This window comes from Micromys minutus (genome assembly GCF_963924665.1).
Source record: "Micromys minutus genome assembly, chromosome: 3".
Classification (NCBI taxonomy): Eukaryota; Metazoa; Chordata; class Mammalia; order Rodentia; family Muridae; genus Micromys; species Micromys minutus.
Genome location: NC_137972.1, coordinates 24,545,794 through 24,551,130, shown reverse-complemented (window position 1 = coordinate 24,551,130; position 5,337 = coordinate 24,545,794). Strand labels below are relative to the sequence as shown.

Genomic DNA, 5,337 nt, shown 5'->3' with positions numbered 1-5,337 from the left:
ATAGAACCCAGGGCCTCAGGAAGGCTAGGCAAGTGCTCCAACACTGAATTCCCACCCTTCCAATCAAAAAATATGTATTTGCTTATTTTATTTTATGTGTACGAGGGTGTTTTGCTTGCATGTGTGTATGTGTCACAAGTGTGCAGTGTGAGTGAGGCCAGAAGAACATCTCTGACCTCTCCAAACTAGAGTTACAGATGGTTGTAAGCCACCATGCGGTCCTGGGTCTGGAACCAGGTCCTCTCAGGATCAACAGGCGTTTATAACTGCTGGCCCATCTCTTCTGCCTCTGACGCTTTTCTCTCTTTCTTTCTTTCTTTCTTTCTTTCTTTCTTTCTTTCTTTCCTTCCTTCCTTCCTTCCTTCCTTCCTTCCTTCCTTTCTTCTTTCTTTCTTTCTTTCTTTCTTTCTTTCTTTCTTTCTTTCTTTCTTTCTTTCTTTCTCCCTCTCTCCCTTCGGTCCGTCCTTCCTTCCTTCCTTCCTTCCTTCCTCCCTCTCTACCTCCCTCCCCCTCTCTTCTTTCTTTCTTTCTTTCTTTCTTTCTCCCTCTCTCCTTTCCATCCGTCCTTTCTTTCTCCCTCCTTTCATTCCTTCCTTCCTTCCTTCCTTCCTTCCTTTCTCCCTCTCTCCCTCCCTCCCCCTCTCTCTTTCTTTCTTTCTCTCTCTCTCTCTCCCTCCCTTCCTCCCTCCCTCCCCCCTCTTTCTTTCTTTCTTTCTTTCTTTCTTTCTTTCTTTCTTTCTTTCTTTCTTTCTTTCTTTCTTTCTTTCTTTCTCTGTGTAGCTCTACTTGGCCTGGGACTGACCATGTAGGCCAGGGTGGCCTGGAACTCACAGAGATTCTCTCCCTCCTGAGTCCTGAGACCAAAGGCACGTGCTACCTTACCCGGCCTCCCTTTTAATGCTTTGAAAAATCTGAGTCAGTTGCATTAGGCTGCAGGACTAATGTCAAATTTCTGCTTCAGCCTGGAAACCAGGAGAGTGGGTGGCCAGCCCCATCATTTCTTCTCACCAACTTGGTTTCTTTTTAGCTTAGAATATTATGTTTTGTCTCTTACAATGACATGCATTTTTATTTTCTTTTCAAGTTCTTTTAAATTTTCAAAAAAAAAAAAAAAAAAAAAGCCCAAAAACCATGCTTTTGATTCTAATATAGATTGCTTCCCTCTGTTTGAGGGCAGGGTGACTCTTGATGTTTTAGGAACCTGCCTGCCACAGCTCTTGATACCCCATAAGTGCCTGCTTCTAGCTTTTGATGGATTGTACTTGCCACTGGCATCCTGGGGGCTTCCCCTCCTACTTTCATTTTTTGTTTTCTACCTCTGTCCTGGGGTACCTGATACCTCTGTCCCCTTTTATGGTCTCTCTTCGGCCTGTGCACAGGATAACAGAAAGAAGCTGGTAACGCTGTCACTCATCCACGCCACGTAGCCTTTAGTTTGTTGAATTATTCAAGACTTTTAAATGTTTTCAAAAAGATTTATTTATTTATTTAATGTATGTGAGTACACTGTCGCTGTCTTCAGACACACCAGAAGAGGGCATCGGATCCCATGACAGATGGTTGTGAGCCACTGTGTGGTTGCTGGGAATTGAACTCAGGACCTCTGGAAGAGCAGTCAGTGCTCTTAACCACTGAGCCATCTCTCCAGCCCAGACTTTAAAAATTTTTAATTTTGTTGTTTTAAATCATGTGTCTGTTGGGTTGTCTCTACATAGGTGTGCTCTTGTGAGCGCCGGTGCTCACTGAGGCTACACTCCTTCAAAACCCCTGGAGCTGGAGATACAGGCGGTGGAAAGCCGCCTGACCTGATTGCTGGGAATCAAACTCAGGTCATTTGGAAGCAGCCAGTGCTCTTAACTGCTGAGCCACCTCAGGTTTTTTGTTTTGTTTTGTTTTTTTAAATGGTGGTGAAATTTATATAATGTATAATGAATCTCCTTGTGGGAAGGGAGTTTCAACAGACTAGCAATATAGATAGCCCAGGCTAACCTCAATTTACAGTCTACCTGCTTTAGACTCCTGAGTGTTAGGATAATAGAAACGTGCCACAAGCTTAGCAAAATGAAACGTTTTGAAACGCACAGTTCAGGGGCTTGAACCTGGAATGTCCCATACTAGTTCACATCTCCAGCTGATGCTGTTATTTAGGGAGGTGCTAAAATGTCGGAAGGTGAGGTTCAGCCAGAGAAGATGGATTTCTAAGTGCAGGTCTTGAAGGCATTATCCTGCCTGCTTCCCGTCTGTTCTCTGATCCTGGTTGAGTTGTGATGTGAACTTCCTGGGCCGTTCACTCCACACTCTCTGGCCACCGTGAACTGAAATGCTCCACCACACCTTCGCTGCCACAACAGACAGCATCTCTCTGAAACCAGGAGCCAAACCATCTTTCCTTCTGAAGTTTCCATGGTTACAGTGGCTCAGAAATAACTACTGTAAGTTATTACACATGAACGTGTGGTCACCACCGTGATCTATGAAGACAATGGTTTCTTTATCCCAAAAGAAAATCTCAATCCAATTAAGTGGTGACTTCTTCACCTCACCTTTCCTTCTCTCCTGGGCAAACCCGCTCTGTATACATCACATACGTGTAATTCTGTGTTATATATGTGTGTGTGTGTGCTCTTCCATGTCTCTCTAACATAATCTCCAACTTCACAGAGGTGGCTGACCACATCCACGACCAAAGCCGCCTCTAAACTGGGATTCTGTTGCTGAGCCAGCCCCAGCCTCAGCTTTCTTGTCAGCTCCAGGGGCCACAGCCCTCCTTCTGTAGGTGTCTCTGCCTGCCTCCACTCTTGTGAATCTTGCAGGCCGCTCACCCTCTGGACCATCTCGGCACGGCTGCGGCGCAGGGTGGTGGGCACGATCTCCGGGGGTAGGTGCAGGTAATCTCGGAGATACTGGATGCCCTCATTCATAAAGTACCAGTAGAAATGTCTCCAGGCAAACTGCTCCTTCAGGTAGCCTCGAGACTTGAGAGACTGCATGGCCTTCATGACACGAAGGTTGGGCACGTTCTTATCTGCCAGCTCGGGGTGTTTGGGCATGTGGACATCTTTTTTTGGCAACCATCACTCCTTCCTTAAAAAGGAGTTCGTAGATGGCAATCCAATTCTTCTTAGGCATCAACATCGCGGCGGCTGTAGGGTCCGAGGCGGAGGCTGGAAAGGACTCTTCCATGTCTTTTAATCAAGATTTAGGATTACCCATAAATTATCCATACTCTATAATTCTTACAACAGTAAGAATTATAGAGCAAGTCTCTCAAACAGGAGCATTTGGGTTCTGTGTCTTTTTAAGATGCAGCCATATTCCCTTTAAGTGTAAAGTAGCCTGTATGTATGGGAGGTTGGACCCCAATGAGTAAAATTAAAAATAAAAAAAATGCTGGAGCATGCTGAAAGAGCTCGTGGTGTCTTTTTTTTAAATTAATATCATTTTAAATTATTTATTATTTTATTATTTTTATTAAGCTGAGCTGCTGGATGCTACTTCTTCCTGCTCTGGTAACAAGGTTAAAAGCCCCCTTGTTACTTTCAGTGTCTGCTGGTAGAGAAGCTAAAGGTTAAGGGTAGAGCTCATGGCGGTGGGCTGCTCACCGGGAGGAGAAACCAGGGTCGGATTTGTGCAGAGAGAATTCAGAGCTGCTGAAACAATTCACTGTCTCTCAAAATCCTGCTAAGAATGCTGAATTTTTTTTTAATGTATATTGGTATTTTACCTGCATGTATGTCTGTGACGGTGTCGGATCGTGGAGTTACAGACAGCTGTGAGCTGTCATGTGGTTGCTGGGATTTGAACTCAGGTCCTGTGGAAGAGCAGCTAGCTCCCTTAACAACTGAGCCATCTCTCCAGCCTCAGAGATGCTGAATTTCAATAAAAGAAAGAATAATGGTTTGAGGGGCAATGCTTGAATCAATTATCATAAAAGAATGGCCTCGGCTGTCGTGAATTCTGGAAAAGAGAACCATACAAAAGGAATTTGCAGTACAGTTTGAGCTTCCCAGAGCAGACGGTGGCCTGATTTCAATGACAGTTGGGGACGGTTTAAGCAACAATATCCCTAGGGTGAATACTGCAACTCTGCACACTTCTACCATGCAATGCTTTCTTCAGGAACCACATCTTACCCTCACAGGGGCGATTTTTGTCAAACGTTTGTCGATTGCTCTTCTCACCATCCCGGATCTTCCTACAGAGAGAGCTTGTCGAACTGGGTCTTTGGATTGCACTTGTCCGCCCAGGGAAAGAAGACCTGCAGAAACGTCAGGTATGAGGAACATTTCTGACTTCCCCTGGCATCTCAGCCCATTTAAGAAGTCTCCAGGGCTGGGAGAATGGCTAAGCAGTCCAGAGCATGCTCTGCTCTGCCAGAGGACACATGACTTGGACTCCTAGCAGCCACAGCTCACAAACACCTATAAAGCGAATTCCATAGGAGCTTAAATTATCTTTCCTTTTACATGCTTTTACAGGCGGGAACCAGCATTCTTGTGTGAATACCCAAATGCTAGCATCTAAAAGGAAAGATAGGCAAAGATAGAAGAAGAGTATTCTAGTAATTGCAAAGGTTCATTAAACACACACAGACACACACACACACACACACACACACACACACACAGAGAGAGAGAGAGAGAGAGAGAGAGAGAGAGAGAGAGAGAGAGAGATTATCATAGACTTTACAGACCAATGATTACCAAACTTCCATTCTAACCTGATTATCTACTTTAAAAGTCTCACATTGCCAGAAAGGTGGGGTTTGGGACACATTAAAGACTCCCTGAATCAAAGTCAAAAGGTATTGGATACTGAAACCTGCAGTTTATTTGTTCACAGATACAGAAATTGGAGTGTCCGATCGGTCTCACTATAGCCTGGGGTGGCCTAGAACTGGTTATGTAGACCAAGCTAACCTGGAACTCACAGAGATTCTCCTGCCTCTGCTCCCAAATGTTGACACTAAAGGCATGTACCACCATGCCTGATGGGACCACAGACTTCGATGACAGAGCCATGCTGTGTAACCAGTCCTCAATCAGACTCAAGTCTTGGCCTTCTCAGTACCGGGATTCCAAGCCTATTGTCAGTATGCCCCTATGGTTGGATTTTTTCTTGTCTCCTAAATACATCTGTTAAGTGAGCATTTATCTGGACACAGGAGGGTAGCTCATAGCACACACACTGTTCTTGCAGAGGACAGTTTGGTCCCAACACTGAATCGCTCACAGCTGCCTGCAACTTCAGCTCTGGGGGACCCTACACCCTCTTGTAGCTTCAACTGGCACTGCACTTACATGCACAAACCCACACATAGATACGTAATTTTTAAAA

General features: G+C 45.0%; 1 pseudogene across 1 annotated transcript; it reads right to left on the bottom strand.

Moving 5' to 3' along the window:
* Positions 1 to 2,655: 2,655 nt before the first annotated feature.
* On the bottom strand, positions 2,656 to 3,135 carry LOC308418856 (small ribosomal subunit protein eS10-like; annotated as a pseudogene). The gene has a single exon. The product of its transcript is annotated as a small ribosomal subunit protein eS10-like (transcript).
* Between the last annotated feature and the right edge of the window lie 2,202 nt (positions 3,136 to 5,337).